The 17625-nt window shown below is 40.0% G+C and overlaps 1 protein-coding gene across 15 annotated transcripts in view; it reads right to left on the reverse strand.

The window, feature by feature from the left end:
• The window catches only part of LOC308179238 (uncharacterized protein), a 213420-nt gene that overhangs the window by 64251 nt on the left and 131544 nt on the right, over positions 1-17625 (reverse strand). For 2 of the 15 annotated variants that reach the window (XR_013940293.1, XR_013940294.1), the window contains one exon: positions 9022-9171. The exons of 12 other annotated variants lie outside the window; for them this stretch is intronic. The gene's annotated coding sequence lies outside the window, so the exon portion shown is untranslated. Of the gene's footprint in view, positions 1-5264; positions 6552-9021; positions 9172-17625 lie in introns of those variants that run through there. One more of the 15 variants, XR_013940302.1, reaches the window with a different exon arrangement.

The following is a 17625-nucleotide window of genomic DNA, read 5'->3' on the forward strand; positions in this document are numbered from 1 at the left end:
TACAATCTAATAGGATATCAAGGAAGTTTAACTGTGTACAAGTCTCTGGTGGCAAGAATCAAGCTGGAAAGATTTCTCTACAAGCTCAGCCTTGTTTATTTGCATGTCCTCTTGTACACCCTTGTTCTGTCTGTCTCTCTTTGCTTTGAAGGCAAAGGGAAACCAGATTCCCTTGAAAAACAGCAGACAATACAGTATTTGTATGATAAAGAAAAATAAATAAAAAATTATACATTTTACGAGAGCTCTTTCTGGGTCTGTTCTGCTGGAAGCAACATGACCCAGTAAACACATTTGCCTACTAAAAAGTCTGGTCAGGTCCAAGTAGCACAGTAAAATGTTCCCTAGCTAATCCTTACTCTGTTCCCTGTCTTTACTCTAAGTAGAACAAGTCCCTCTAACCTTTCCTACGTAAACTCACAAAGAAGCTGAGTGTTTCCTCTCCTATCCCTTGCACCAAATATGATCTGGAACTCCATGCCTTTAAATGCCTAACCCATACCCCTCTTGCCATTCAGGGCATTGATGACTGTGCCCTCATATGCTATTTTCCCTCCTAACGTGTCTGGTACAAAATGTTAAGCATCCTTGTGACCTTTAAACATCCTGCACAGCTCTCCATCTCCTCTATATGTGATCCAGATTCATCTCCACCTCCTATTAGAAAATCCTGTGCATGCACCTGGCTTGATTACATCAGCATATATGCACACAGCTGAGCTAACACATTTCAATGAATCTACTGCAGAAGCAAACGGAAATGAATACCTCTCCTTCTGTCGGCAATCCAACAGTTGCTCTACTGTGGTGTCAACTTGGCATGCAATTAGGTTTATCTGTAAATCTATTTTCACTGTTACCTGAATTTCATTATGTGAGAGCTAGAAAAGAACAATGCTGACAAGAGTTGTATTTCTCCAGATCTCTGCTAGGCACATTGAGTTTTTCAATGGTGTCTTGCTGTACACCGGTAGACGGTACCTATTTCTTTCACCTGGACAATAAGCATTCAGGAAACACAAGAAACTGACTGAAGAATTTTACAAATATGCGTGTGCAGGAACACATTTGATCTGTAATCCTGGATTTGACTGTAGAACATACACAGTCCTTTTTCCTTCAGGGGTAGTAGAGGGCTCCTGGGTGGCAGGGACACTGTATACAACTCCTGACTACTGCTGAACAAGCCAAATCAGTGAATAAAAGTGTGGGGTCATCACAGGCACCAGTTAGCTGAAGGAGAGCAGCAGTGTAGGAAAACAAGTGCTATTAGGAATAAAATGTCTGCTCCAGATTCTTGTTCTGAACTTGACACCAGAGTACCAGGAAAGTCTCTGTGGGAGAGTTTGGAAGACTTCAATTCATGTCTGGTGGAGCAAACAGCAGTTGTAAAATCTCAGGAGATGAGGGCCACCCAGAGTGTGTCAGTTTATCAACTGGACAGCTGTGATGTGTCTACAAATGCCAAACCATAAGCATATTGGCAGGGGAAGCAGGAATTGTGGCCAGCACACAGAGAAGTGGCTCCTGAGTTTCTGAATTGTCTGCCTCTCAGAATACACTCACAGTCCAGGCCAGGCTGCCAGCTGCAGCAAGACTACTGTACTGCAGGCCAGTGACATAAACACATCTCACACCTGGCTTCACAGCCCTCGGAAAGATTCCTCTAATATAGAGGATGGGAAATGGGGATATAGTAGCACTATGATCATCTGCCTGCCTTGGGTAGGGTAACGAGATAACTCTACTGTAACTGGACAGACCCTTATACTCTTACTGCTCCTCAGCTGTAGGAACAGTCCTCTGGGAGCTTTAAACAGGGTAATGCAGGGACCCTGAGGTGGCAAAGAAACTACTGAGGGACTTGAATAAATATTTTAGGATCATGGGAGCATGAGCATAACAGTAAAGCTACTTTTGCACACATACAGTGGTCTTACCACAAAAGTGTGTGTCTTAAATAAAATAAATAACGTCTTAAATAAAATTAAATAAATAATGTCTTAAATAATGTCTTAAATAAAAAACGGTAAGTTGTTGCTGATTGCTGAATTTTCTACCCACAGGAATAAAAGATGGAAAACAAACCACATGAATCATGAGAGGAAGGCAAAGAATCATGCCTCGAAGAAGAACTTTGGCTACAGTGGCACAATAACCAGCATCAACAACAAATGCCCAAAGGAGGCAGACAGGCAGTAGGTTAATTACTGAATGAAGAATTATCCAAAATATATGTGATATTTTATATTAGCCATAGGTGTCCTTCAGATACTGTATAAGCTGTGATGTTTATTATTACTGGTGTCTATAGTAGTAGTAAGAACTGCATTAATATACCAATAGGCTTTGAGGAAATAAACTGTATTCCTAATGAATTTCTAATAGATTTCTTGTGAATACTAATTGTTCCACCTAATCCATTCCTAGGATCTTAATTAGGGCTTATTTCATCTAGATTTTAAGTCCTGAACACTGGAACTTAGGTGCAGAGAATTATGTGGGCTTCTTAACCAGTGAAGAGTTAGGCAAATGTAGAGGGGAGTAGGTGCTGTCACTGACAGTCCTGTGCCATCCTCAGGGCTGACTTATTAGCTGTTTCCTTTTGGTTTCCTGTACTTTCATTGGAGAGGGATACACAGAAGTAGACTGGGAAATGCCTGTCAATCTGTGGTTAAGGGAGAGAGGAAAGTGTCTTTAGAGACTAAGAAAAAATCCAGCCTGTCTCTCCAGCAACTCACCTTTCCTGTTAGTGGAAGACTGTCTCTAGATTCCTTGCTAGCAATATGGACATTTATCCCCTACAAATACAGGTAAACCATCTCATGCCTTACATCAACCAGGAACCAGGTATTCCTGGCAGCATTCTGATGGAACTATCAGCTAGTGTTGGTAGTAATTACCCAAATTTCCCAAACTCAGGCTTATGGTAATGATCATGTCTGTGATGTGCAGAACAACACAGACCAGTTCCATAGAAGCACAGAAACAGATTGTGTTGGAAGGGACCTGTAAAGACCATCTAGTTCCAGCCCCCCTGGACAGGCAGGGACACCACCCAATTTAAACATTTTTCTGAGACATAAGACTAATCATCATATGGCCCACAATTCTGTAGTTGTATAGGCATCCTGGAATCACAAATTTGAGAGATGGGGTTTGGGGCCCATTAGGGAGGAAATGGTGATTTGGGATAGCAAGGAACATTAAGGTTTATGCTAGTGAGAGAATGGGGAAACCCCCACTGCAGTTCAGCTTTTCTGTACTGTCATGCCTGTGAGTTTTTGTGTATTCCTTAAGAACAGGCACTGATGCCTGTTCAGAAATAACTCTGCTGACCCAGGTAGCTGGGAGAGGGAAGGCACACAGAGTTGAGCAGGCACCACTTGCAATCTTGTCCATAGTTGTTGGCACTATGTAAGGACCTTCCATCAGAGCATTCTGTAGTTTGCTGGTGTCATCCCAGTCACTGCGTCAAGTGGTTATAAGGAAGATGTGGATCACCTAAATAATGTGGTCCTGCTAGTCAGCTGGTGACTCCTTTGCACCCTCCAAAATGGAGGAAGTGGGACCATCTATCATAGTTTGACTCTACTCTTCTTACTGCCTGCATCTTTTGTGATACTCACAGGATGAAAAAGGGGAAGGAAAGCAAAACAAAACCAACCAACCAACCAAACAACAACAACAACAACAACAAAAACTTTACTTGTTTGACTCTTTACCTATAAATATTGTGCCTATTAAAATCTTTTGGCTACTGAGGTTGGAGTTTGCATGAAAAATACAAACAGAAGGAACTTCTCATTGGAAATTTTTACAGCAATATTCAAGTATAACCTTGCAACTAAATCTTTCTTACAGTTTACAGCTACAACTTTTATTAGGATAGGAGAAGAGGGAAAGGTTTGATGACAAGTCATTAACAAGATGCTACCACAAAGAAGATGACAGCTGTGAATCTAGCATGTCTTACTAAAGAAAGGGAAGTATTAATGCCATTGTGAAATGCTTTGGCAAACCTCCATTATGAACACAATACAATTCTGACCACCCATCTGTAAAAAAGACATATTCAAAATGAAGCAGGTACAGAGAACTTCCAGCTGACCAGAGCCTACCTCACAGGAGAGGACCTAAAACAGCAGCGTGTTCAACCTAGCAAAACAAAGGCTGTCAGATGACACAATGATTCTCTAAGTTCATCAGACATAAGAGAAGCTGCAAAACTAGATACAGAGAAGAAAGTCAAAAATCTAAACACAGTAACTGTGTCAAAGATTTTTGATTGGCTAGGACTAAATTTAGGCTGGAATTAGGTTTCAAACTTTTGGAAGAATGAATGGAGCTTTGGTGTTCATCTCCCTGCTTTTTCTACTCTCTGCCCCTTGTGGCCTCTTTTAGCTGATATTGCTATTTCTACTTCAGCAAATCGATTCAAAAGCACTAACTGGTGCTTTTGTCTGACTGAATGGTACCCCCCAGCTTGCATTGTTCCCAGGAAATTATGCTCCATGAGTAGTAGCCTTCCTCCTGTGCACTAGGAAGGAGCAGTTGTTTTGGCCCTGCACTATCCCATAATCTATAGTAGAGCCAAGTGGATCACATCTCATCCCATATTACAACATGGTATTTAGGCTGACAAAGAAAAGCAATACTTTTTTTTTTTTTTCCCAGATATGGCCAAAAAATAAGCCTTAGCAGCAGAACCACTTCAGTTTTCCCTTAAAAAGGCCTAAACAGAATCATATTTTTTAAATAAAGATGTGAAATCACAGAATAATCAAAGATTACAGAATGATATAAGCTGGAAGGGGCCTCTGGAAGTCATTTGGTTCAACCCCCTTGCTCAAGCAGGGCCACCTACAGCTGGTTGCCCAGGACTATGTCCAGAGGGATTTTGAAGATCTCCAATGAGGGAGACTCCACAACTTCTCTCAGCAGCCAGGGCCAGTGCTCCATCTCCTGCACAGTAAAGAAGAGATTCCTGATATTCAGATGGAGCCGCTTGTTTGTGCCTACTGCCACTTGTCCTGGCACTGAGCACCACTGAAAAAGAGCCTAGCTGTGTATTCTTTGCACTCACCCTTCAGGTATTTATAGACATTGGTAAGGTTGCCCCTGAGCCTCCTCTTCTCCAGGCTGAACTGTCCCAACTCTCTCAGCCTCTCCTCAGAGGAGAGGTGCTCCAGTCCTTTGACCGTCTTGGTGGCCCTCTGTTGGACTCTCTCTTCAGTGTATTTAGGTCTCTTTTGTACTGGGGGAGGAGGGGAGCAGAACTGGGCACAGTATTCTAAGTGTGGACTCACCAATCCTGAGTAGAGCAGAAGGATCACATCTCTTGACCTGCTGGCAATTCAGCTAAGAATGGTGCTAGCCTTCTTAGTAGCAAGGGCATATTGCTGACTCATGTTCAACTTGGTGTATACCAGGACTCCTAGGTCCTTTTCTACAGCTGGGTGGCCTCCAGCATGTCGTGGTGCTTAGGGTTGTTCCTTCTGGTGCCTAGGGTTGTTCCTCCCCAGGCACAGGACTCTGCACATTTCCTTGTTGAACTTCATGAGATTCTGGTTAGCCCACCTCTCCAACTTGCCAAGGTCCCACTGGATGGCTGCACAGCCGTCTGGTGAATCAACCACTCCCCCAGTTTTGTGTCATCTGTGAATTTACTGAGGGAGTGCACTCTACCCCTTCATCCAGATCATCAACGAAGACATTAAATGAGACTGGACCCAAATTCGGCATAAGAACTGAAGATAGCCTAGATGCTTTAAGATTATCCACCATCCAATACAAAATCTGTTTCCTTCTTACTGCCCCGTATCAAGTATTTAAATATCATTCATCCATTCTGTACACAGCTTTCATCCCTACCACACATTATATAAAGTAATACTAAAGATAAGAAACCATCAACAGCAGCTTCATTGCCTTCAATGTATCTACTTTCTACTCCCTTAAGAACCAACACCAACATCTGGATTAATTTTTAGTTATTTGCAGTAGCAAATCCTTATCATTAGACTGACTTCTGGCATAAACTCACATAAAGAGAGACTAACATAAGGATATTGGAATGCATTTTATTTATCTGCATGGGAACTGTCATATTTAAATATTTCTCCAGTACAGTCATAAATCTCTCATAACTGAATGTCTGAGTCTAGCTTTCTCTTTGAACTTTATCTTGCCTTTATGGAAATGTATTGTCTATAATTTTTATTTATTTATTTATTTATTAAGTTTAGTTACTTGCTTGCAGTTTTGTCTACTGTCTGCATTGCAGATGTCTGGGACTTGCTAAGTTTTCCTGTATTACAAACAAAAACCCTCTATCTACAAATGTGGGTATATATACTGGAAGTACTATATACTCATTATCCTGGTCCCAAGTTCAGTGAAGTCAGTAGTAGGTTTTATCCACTCCTTTTGAATTAAACCTTTTGAATTAAACCTTCCAAAAGAAACTGGCCTGAAGCATGAAGTGTAGATCAGAAGTTCAGCTTGTGTACAGGCTCTATTTTGAAGGCTTCATTTAGACCACACGCTACCTAGGGAGCAAAGAATGATGCTGAAACCAAGGAAAAATTCTGCCAAATATACCAGATTGTATGCAACTCAACATAACTCTTTCTTTTTACTCTGGATTAGGAACTTCCAAAGAAAAAAATGAGTTCTTCAGTGTTTTGAATGAATTAGTAGTAAGAAATAAATAATCAAGCTTACTTTTAATATTTAAAGAAAGGCAATGTTTCTGTCCTGGATTCAGGTTTTAACTGATTTCAGTGCAAAGAGGGACAGGGAAAGGTATGTAGAATTGCAAGTACACTGTCAGAAGGCTTGTGTGTTTTAGTCTTAACAGAAGCTCATATATACATAACTTATGCAAATGTTCACTCTCAGGAGTTTTGAGTGCCAAGAGTTGACTTAAACACTAATGAAACCTGTTGTGAGAGGTCCATGAAAATAACTTTTTTTTTTTTGACATATCCTTTGTTTTTCTTTAGTCCTTTAATGTAACCTTCTGTGTTTCAACTGGATTTTAATGCACAAGGCCCTGCTCCAGTAAACATGGTTAAGAATGCAAAGAGAGATGCTCTGATTTCACTGGGATTGTCTGCATCTTCTAAAAAAGTAAGAAAAGGTTGGTTTCTCCCAGCTTGATGAGAATCATGACATGGTAGAGGGTAAATCAGGTAGCATAACACCCCTTAAGAACAGAAGACTTGACCAGTGAAGATCAGCTTTTAACTGTCTCTCCAAAAACAGAATTACCTCTCATTTAAGATTTGGCCCTAACCATTCATTATAATTCCCATGAAAAAACACGAGTTTTTTCTGTTACTGTAAAAGGGGACCCAGCTTCTCAACAGAAGTGTATAAAATACCATGGTTTAGTTCTTACTGACAACATGCAAACATAATAATCTACTTCAATAGGAATATACTCAGCCTGTATTTTACCACTGACAGTTTGGACTCATGGGAATGGTGTTCTAATGAAAAGTGAAACTCTCAGCTTTGCCTTGTCCCATCACAGCAGTGCAGGGAGCAGCTCTCAGACACTGGGGAACCTCACATTTGAAAATGTCAAGTCATAACCAGTTCTGCCCCAAGGCAGGGATTAGTGGCCACAGAACTTTCAAAAATGCCTTTTCTTTTTCCATCTGTAGAGATGAATTGTAATGGTAAACTAATGAAAATCTTTAGAACATGTTCCATAGGTATGGTGAAATGCCAGGCTGAGGGAATTGGGGTTGTTCAGCCTGGAGAAGAGAAGGCTCTGGGGAGAATGTGCTGCTCATTGCAGCCATCCAGTACCTAGAGGGGGCCTACAAGAAAGCATGAGAGGAACTCTTTGTCAGGGAGTGTAGTGATAGGACAAGGAGTAATGGCTTTAGACCAAAAAAAAAAATGAAGAAAGATTTAGATTAGATATAAGGAAGAAATTATTTACTCAGAGAGTGATGAGGCACTGGAACAGGTTGCCCAGAAACATTGCGGATGCCCATCCCTGGAAGTGTTTAAAGCCAGGTTGGTTAGGGCCTTGGGCAACCTGGTCTAGCAGAAGGTGTCCACTACCCATGGCAGAAGGTTTGGAACTAGATGATCTTTAAGTTTTTTCCAACCCAAACCTTTATATGATTCTACTAGGTTGATGATTTCACCAGAGTCTACTGGGTCTTGGAAAAGTGAGTGCAGGAATTCAAGAATTTCACTCATGATGCTGTGGTACTATTCAAAAAAAATCAGCAAAAGCAGGTAAATGGTGACCTAGTGCCATTAATTGTAAATTGCAAAGGCCTAGGAAGCCAGCCAGTTACATGGGAGAGTTGTTCTGTAATCTGTATATTCAGTCTTCTCCTGTGAAATTTCTACTATTTCTATAGGAAGGTTATATTTTCACTTTCTCTTCTGCTGTCCACAATCAAATATTCTAGTGCCAGACATCATTGCTGGCTACAAAAGGATCATAAGAGCATTCAGAGTTCATAACATGAATGGATACTATCACTAACAAACAAAAAGATGAATGAGGAATAAACTAATATATATATGTGTTAGTATATGTATATATATGTTGATATATATACCTCAACAACAATGGAGAAAACAAATTCTCAATAGCCACTATCACTCTAAGCCTTTTATTGCCATAGCTTCTAAAAGGACTTCAACACAAATCCTTAGTGTTTTCCAGAGACAGCCTGCCCTATTATCCAGAGCGAAGCCTGCTGGGAAATATTGTATAAGCTCTGATAACTTACTGAGGTAAGTGCCTGGTTATCCATTCTGACATAACAGAGGTGGGACTGATCCCCCAGAGAGGGGCTCTAGAAAACATGCTGAAAAATCTGGCAGAAGGAACCCTGCAACCAGGCAAGCCTAGGGAGTTGGCAGAATGCATGTGAAATTATTGCTAATGCACGGATTAATAAAAAAAAGCCAGGGTACATGGACTCTTGTGGTTTCTAACTGATAGGAATACAATTGTACACCTTCTGATCCCATGCTACCCACTCGAGGCACTTTGATGGTCAGTAGGGTTCTCTTCTGACATATTTGAAGCACATCCAGCCATTGTCGCTTTAAATAACTCTCTGTAATGTGTGCAGCCTTAAAGTCATCATGTAGGAAACAGCTGCTGTATGAAAAGGGAATGAACTTCCACTAGAAAAAAAAAAAAAAAGGCTGTTATTGAAAATAGTCATTACTTCACCACTCATCATGCTAAAACATCAAATACAGGAAATTGCTTCTCTCAAATCTAGTATTGCTAGACATATTGATATGTCTTTACTGGACTCCATCTTTGTTGCTCTCATTTCAGTTTAAAAATTAACTTGGATCTCCTGTGGAGGAAGTAAGCAGCCCCATATGCCTCTTTTGGGAATATCTCTGAGCATTCTTAACACTGATACTACTGTGGTCTGTGATAAAGAAAATATGAAGGTCAGAATAGCTTTGTGAAGGAACAGGTCATTCCAGTGGTGGCAAACAGATCACGTATGGAAGAGCAGAGCCCAGGACAACCTTCACGTACTCATCTGTGTGGGTCATCAGAAAAAAATGTATACTGAAAGGGAAAACCTAGCAGGTTTCCTGAGTCATCTCAAAGGAATGTTGATCCTACAGTACTACAAGTATCCTATCCTGATAGAGTTGCTTTATCCAGTCCTTTTCTGTAAAGAACAGTTACCTCAAAATGGTTATTGTAAACTGCCACAAGAGCAAGCCAAAAATTGTGAGAAGTGTCAAAAACAATTTTTCTTGAAGAGGCACTAAAATATGAGTAAGGAATCCTTACAGTTTTCTTTTCACTCTTTTCTTTTGGGCATGCTATTTATGTCTTTTCCCTGGCAATATACTGTTCTATTTCTAAGCCAAGAAATAAATAAATGCTTACACACATATGTATCAGGGTCACTGAATATTGAGGAGGGGAAGAAAAACTTATGAGATCAAGTCTTCAAATTAGAACTGGATCTCCTTCTAAAAGATACCACGGCAATCAAAAAGAAGAAGTATGTTAAATAAAGGAATTCCTAGGGAATAAGTTATGGCTGGTGTTATACAAGAAAGGCTTGAAATAAAGGGGGAAAGATAAGAATCCAGTATAATTTAGTTTAAGGAGAGCTAAAATCAGTTGCCTCTCTGACAAAGACCCCATCTCTATGGGAGTTAAAGCATATGCTAAGCTTTGAATTCAGCTGGAGATGAAGGGCAGTATCAGGGAATCAGGATGCTGACCCTGGTGTAAGGCAGCTGCTCCAGATTCCCAGATCCCTCTGAGGTCCCAGGCCTGGGAGACATGCAGCCATGCTTCCCACAGTGGGAAGATCATGTCATACTAGATTGCAGCAGCTCCTCTTCTGGGCTCAACAGTTTTGAGGTGACTTTGCTATAAGGGAAAACAAAACATTGCCTCCTAGGTTAACTGGGTCCGTACAGTGCCCCGAATGTCTGAACAAGCTCAGGTAAGTTTTGCCTAGCCCAGACAAGAGTATGATGAAGTATGAAGAGCAGATGCCTAGTGGACAGTTAAGCCCAGGGAAAGTGCACGGTAGCAATCCCCCAGGTTGCCCCCAAGGTCCTTTCAAGTTCAGCATTTTGCAAAAGTTGTTCCAAAAAGCACTGGCCCACAAAAATTACAGGGCACTGAGAGAAGCAGAATTGTGTCATTTCCTATGTATAGGAGGTCTCAATAGGAGCAGTTTCTGGGATACTGCAAAAGAACTTTCCACAAATAATGGTAATAAGCTTGCATTAAAAAAAAAAAAAAAAAAAAAAGCTAACAAGCAAAGCAAAACAAAACACCCCAAAGCCACACTGAACTTCCATATTCTCTTCAAATATCTGCTATAGGAAATCAGATTAAATGGACAGCAGCTGTTCTGTTCTGCCCTTCTGGCATTAAAAGCTGAGAATTTCTAATTTTATTTTTTTTTTGCCTTTTCAACATAAAATGTGTAGAGGCGCTCAAAGCTCAGAAACATATTTTATGAATAGTCAAAAAAATGGTTTTCATTTCTTTACATATAATGTAGTAACTCGTCTCAGTCTTTCTTGCATTTGATCATTATCATTTGTAAGTCAAGAGCCAAGATTGTAGTAGGAGAAATACAATTCACTTTAATCTATACTGAAAGAATGGATATTTGTTCTAGCAGACAAGCTGGCAGGAACTCAGAAGAGGAATATATGAGACAAATCTAAGAAAATGGTTATTTATTCCCATTCAACTACAGTACAAATTTCCTGATGAAGCTGAAGTTTTGGAATGCTTGACCAGATCTCTGTGAACCTTATTACCAAGGTTGAAGTTATCATGAAATACTGTTGTACTCATTAGAGGAAGTTTCTAGAGACATTAAGTCACCTACTGGCTGACCTTCTGGAGTAGCAGATTTACATTACCTAAAACTCAAAAAATAACACTATCAGCAGTTAAACACAGAAGATTACTATACAAAGTCTGCTGAGTCAAACCAAAGAATTTCATGTATCAAACGCTGGAAGCAGCGATGGCATATTCACACCTGCTCAAAACAAAACAAAAAGCAAACAAACAAACAAACAAAAAAACCCACCAACCACCACCAACAAAAGCATTATTGATTAAATTTTGCTAAACTGGATTATATTTTCATAAATTTATGCCAGATTAAAGGTTATGGTGATCCTAGATGGTATGATACACTTTCAATCACATTTTAAACAACAGTTCCACATTGGGTGTGTACAGATGACTGAACAGAGCATTGGAGTAGGGACTTGTAGCATTAGAAACATCAATGACTAAGTCTTATTTACATCTAAGAAAATTACAGTATAGGAAAGAATAAGAATATCATGTGTGAAATGTCGGCCACACTAAGGTTAATGACACCAGGACTTCAAATCTGAAGAGAAGTTTTCAGGAAAATCTCCCTGAAGTTTTGTAAATTTCAAGTCATCCGATGTATGACAGTACATTTTAATGGGGGGGAGGGGGGCATGGGGGGAGTTTATATAAATGTTGGAGGTTTGGGGTCAGAGTCGTTTGAGAGTAAGTGATACAAAATTGGAATGATTAGTCACTTCTCTTCCAGATCCTCAAAGTTCAGGCAGTAGTTGGAGAAGGTCAGATCTGCCCGGTGTTTCCACCTTCTCATTGCAAGTTCTAAGTGTACCACAGAAAACAGCACTGCTCTTCATTAAGGCATCTTAGCAGAGCCTTTCAATACATAATTACAAAGATTTCCTAGTGACTTTCCTTTCCTCTTCTTTTCTCAGAATGCCTGATGTAACTTTGTCTTTAACTTACCCATAGTAAAATAAACTAGATTCTCTTTCCCTGCTGTTGGCTTTTGTAATTCTGCAGTTTTAATCCCTTATAGTTCTTTGACATTCCAACTATCAGGTGAATTTCTCTAGACATGTACAGCCATAGCTTCAGTATAGTTTGTTCTTCATTTGTGTTGGACATGAAATTTTACAGTTTGGTGTTAAACGTTATAGAGAGGCTGGAAGGGAAGGTTGTTCTCTTTGTGCTTGGCCCTGAGGCTTGGCAGCAGCACTGCAAAATGACTTTATCCCCAAACCAGATGTTCAAGTTGTTTTAATAATATCTTATGTTTCCTTCACAAAGTAAAACAAAAACTCACTGTATCAGAATGTTCCAGTGTAATAACAATGTGATTTTTGCTGTCTGCATTTTGCCCACCAGATGGTAGCACTGAAATGAAATCAAAGTTTTCTTATCAAAACATTTATCAATCTCTCATAGATTGGACATGATTCCTCCTTTGTAATTTTTGTAGGATCTAACTCCAGGCAGTTCCCTAGGTCACCTGTGTCCTACCAGCTATTGTACATCTGACAGCAAACATAATACAAATGTAAGTAAACTGATTCTAAAATGGGCCTCTCCTTTCAAGGCTAGGTGTCAGATAGTTGACTTGAAACTTGCATATTCTCCTTTTTACTTTCTCTTGCATCTTTGTTTCCCAGTATTATAAAGGAGGAATGGTACTCATATAATGTGATAACCACTTCTAACTTTAGCAGGCTTTAAATAAAACTGAAACAGTGTTTATTTTTGAATGAAAACTCTTCTCCATTCAGAAAAGGCTAAAGACAACTAGGCAACTACTAAAAATTCACACACAATTACTGGTGTGTTGCCTTATGCAGTAGTAGTTATTTTTTTGTATTTTATTCCTAGAATAACATTACTATCCTGATTTAGATTTGTGATGGAAATGATTTAAAGGAGAACATTGTAGGAACAGCATGATGAGCAGTTTTTCTTAGCTTATCACAGATAACAGGCAGCATGGGATACCAGAACTCAAGTATGTCTGTGAACACAACTTCTCTTTTATCAAAGAGCTTTTAAACACATTTAGTGAGTTCCAGTTCTTTCTTTCTTGAATGCCTCATTATCGTTTCATCATTCAGAGTTTCCTACAGAGAAAGACTTTATAGAAAACATAGCAATTTTTTCACTTGACTTGATTAAAAGCTAGTGACTGTCTACTCCAGACTAAAGCAGTGTACACATGCTCGCATTTGATGAAGAACTGAAGTGCATGTATTTTCAGTGTGATTTGAACCAGGACCCTTCTGTCTTGAGAGGTGTTATTTTCCACGGTTCTTGCAATACAAAATTGGCTAGTACATCATTGTTTGCATATCTTTAATTCACTACCTAATACCATAAAGTTTCAGTCCACAGGAAGGATTATTATCTCACATTACACAGAGAACATAAAGGCCTTTTAGAATATCCAAGCTAAATCTGACTACTATCAACTGTTGCAAGAACAAGACTTCATGAGCTATAGCTTCACCAAAATAACTGGTTTGCTATATTTTTATAACAGTGTATTTTCACTGACACATGCTGGTGGTATGTCATTGTGGAGAACTCTCAGACTGTATTTAATTTAGACCTCAGTGTTTTATCTCCTTTGCTTGGACCTATCTAGAAGTTAAATTCTTGAAACTAAAACTCCAAGGGACACTGGAAGTCAGGAGCTTTCTGACAGTATCAATGTGAGTCCCTGAGGAAGGAGCTGTAAACGTAGATGTCATGAAACAGAACAAAAAGTTTAGCAAATACTAAACTTTGGTTGAAGAGACTACAAATAACTGGGAAGTGTCTTGGTACCATTTCAGGTAGCTGTTGGATTTATGCCAAGTTTTAGAAGTGAAATGAATCTAGAATGGAGCAGGTTTAAAATATTTTGAACCTTTGCCATTAACCTGGAACTTGGGCAGTATTACTCAATTTTCCATGCCTTCTTTCTGAACCTGGCTTCACAGTAAGAAAATTTGAGGTGGTTTTCTATAAATCTGGGTGGCTTTATGTTTTTATACAGAAACCATCTGAAGTGTTGTTTTCACTAGGTTTTGACCCCAAACCAGGCAAAACTTGGTCATTTCAACTGAATTTCCTTTTGAGGCTTTGGACTTATTCCAACCCTAAGCTTACACTCTGGCTGTAAAAGATTCATATATGCCTTCTTTGTGAACCTGCTGAGTTTATTCATCTCTCTTGTGATCAGAACGAAGATGTGAAGGAAAAGCATGGAGCAGAAACAAATGGCCCAAGCCTGTAGGCCTTCCATTAATATAGCTTCCATTAATTTCATTCAGAGGGCCACGCATGGGGCACGTCTAAATCATTTTACCCCTTTGGCAGGAAGGATGGTGTCACTGGACAGGGACTCTGAGTTCAATTCCTGTCTCTGATGCAGACTTCCTCTGTAGTTTTGGACAATTTGGACAAGTCAGCTGGGGTACAAATCCAGGTTACATGGAAATGAAACTTTTACTGACACGAGGACAGGATTTCATCATAATGTGCTTGCATTGCATCTCTTGATTTTTCACCTGAATTCATTTTACTTCATCCTTTTTTTGTCATAGCCTTTTGGACTGTAAACTGTTTGAGTCAGTCTCTGTACAGTGTCTAGGACTGGCAGGAGCTGATCTCAGGTGGGGCCTCTAGGTGTTCCTGTCATGCAGATGACAGACAGTAATAAATGAGAAGCATGTGCACTTGACCTGAATGGAAACAGATGGAGAACACAAGTCCAGAGGATTTTGACAAAAATCACAGTACATTGCTCCATTGCTCCAATTGCTCCAACACTCCAACATCCTGCAAAAGTTCAGAATCTTCCTGTAGGTTCTGCTTGCTTACAGAGAAGAGCAACACTTCTGGCCCAATAAAATACTGTCTTCATTGATGTGCTATTTGCATTAACAAACTTTCTTTTTTTTAATTAAACATTTTATTTCATCTGACTGGTTGCTTCTAGATACAAAAGAACCAATGATATGAGCCAATAAAATTAAATGAATTGTAAATGTGTTAAGTTTATAAAGCGTCTTCCATCTTCAACGTGTCATGGGCATTGACTAATGCTAACAGTAGGTGAAAAGAAACCTGAAAACTGTGTACTTTTGGGTCTAGTTGTACCTAACCTCCAGGTCTCTCCATGAGATCATCTGCCAATTTGCAAGTTAGGCTTTTGCATGTTTCATACTAGATCCAAGTCTTTCATAACTGAGTGTCCTGCATACAGCACCACAACTCACCACATGTATTTTCATGAAAATAGCAACTAGAGAAGACACTAAGCAAGAAACACCACCCACTTTCATACACAATATTATGCCTTATTGCCTATGAGTGCGACCATGGACAGAACTCCATGTGTTATATCATCTGTTCAAACGCAGCACTAATACTCTTGAGCATGGAAGTCAATGGTTTCAGTGCATCCAGACACAGCTCCATCTTCTACTTAGTTACCTCTGCCCCTCACCTCAAGATTTCTACTGGCACATCTAATTCCACAACTCACCATTCTTCCATTGCCTGGAGGTGCTTCTGCTGCTTGGTGTATGTTGCCTCTTGTACTCAGACTTGGGGCTGCTCTTCCAGTAGCTTTAAACTTTTTTACCTTTTCCTATCTAAAGGAAGCCAACCTTGCTCTAAGCTAAGAAGTAACTGCATCCTCTTGTTTAAAGAAATGCACTCTTTGGCTGCATCCATGCTATAAATTGTGCTAAGAAATGTTCCCTGGCCCAAAGGACATCTGGCAGAGAGCAAACTGCCTCAATCCCATTCATATCCCTCACTGGCCAAACTGGGCCGAGTGTATCCAAACTGCCTACTGGGAACTACCTTTGGCATGCACTAATTCCCAAACCGTCCTTGGGAATTGTCAAGAACAGTGCTATCTGACCTGGGTCAGAGTATTGCCAGCATCCGTGCTAACAATTTAAGAGAGAAAAGAGGTCTTCAGTTCTCAGGAACATTCACTGGCATTGGTGAATTTTCTAGAGTCAGTGTAGGCTTGATTCCTGTCCTGTTAGCTACACATGCATCGTTGACAGTACGTAAAATCATATTCTTCTAGTTTCTGTGTAAAGCCTCCAATGACACGGTTGTGGTGGAGTTCAGCTGCCTAGCACAGTAAAATCACCACATATGACTATCGCACCAACCAACCCAGAGGTAGTATCAGCAGCACTGACAGGGATAGAAAGATCCCACTGTCCTCAGTGGAATATAAACAATAGCAGAGACAAAGAAAAAAGGAAAAAAAAAAGATAATGGCTTCTTTGCATGCCTATATCAGCCTGCCTTTTACCCCAAAACGTTCCTCCTTACAATTCCTTGTTATATTTCTCTGAGCTTCTGACTTTTTTCATCCCCATGTGTTTTCTGTATTCCCTGCCACTTCCTTTGCGATCTTTTTTCTTCCCTTCACACCTACTCAAAGCTATTATTTCTGAATCAACTTTGACACACATTTCTCAAATCATTACTTTTCTTTCCTATGTTATGTTTCTCTACTTTAAATGCTCTTCTACATATTTTCCCCCTCCTTCCTCACAACTACAAAAAGCTCTTGTATGATTCTTTTACTCCTTTGAGATTGTTTTCTTCCTTTAGCCTTTAATCTTGATCATATATTGTTTAAAATCTAGAATCACTCTTGGACTTCTTCCTAGTCTCACAGCTACTTGTTGCCTTCTCTTGACATACTTTTCTTGCACCCATTCTATAAAATCTAGGATGCTGCAAAAGTCTTTCCTGTTTCAAAACCAGAGCTCCATGCCACTGTCTGTTGTGTTTGTGCCCCTCAACTCTTCTCCCAGACCTGCCACTAGCCATCCTCAAATGGTGGTGAACACACAAGTTGTTCACAGCCAAGGGAAGCCAAATAATTCTTCCTTCAGTGTCAGTAGATTTTACTTTGGTGGGACCACGACAATGGTGCTGTGCAGTAGTTATTTGCCAATCAGCAGGTTAGAAAGCCTGGCAAACTTTGAGATTTGTAGTGGTGTAGTGAGAGGCTGGCTTGGCACATTCATGCCCTAACACCTGACTGTCACTCAAGAAGCTCCAGCAGCAATTAGTTTGCCCTTCTCTGGGGGGTCTGCATCAGATGCTTCTGCCAGCATGACCTTGCTATTAAAATCTATTGCTATTAAAGTTTCAAGATCTGGTCAAGAGCATCCTTGTAGAGGTTATGAACAAAACAGAGGTTCACTAGCAATCCCAGAAGGTCCCACATTAATGGGGCATAGTTATAAGCTCAAACAGGACTAACTGGTGAC

The sequence above is a fragment of the Anser brachyrhynchus genome (assembly GCF_964034855.1).
Source record: "Anser brachyrhynchus genome assembly, chromosome: 1".
Classification (NCBI taxonomy): Eukaryota; Metazoa; Chordata; class Aves; order Anseriformes; family Anatidae; genus Anser; species Anser brachyrhynchus.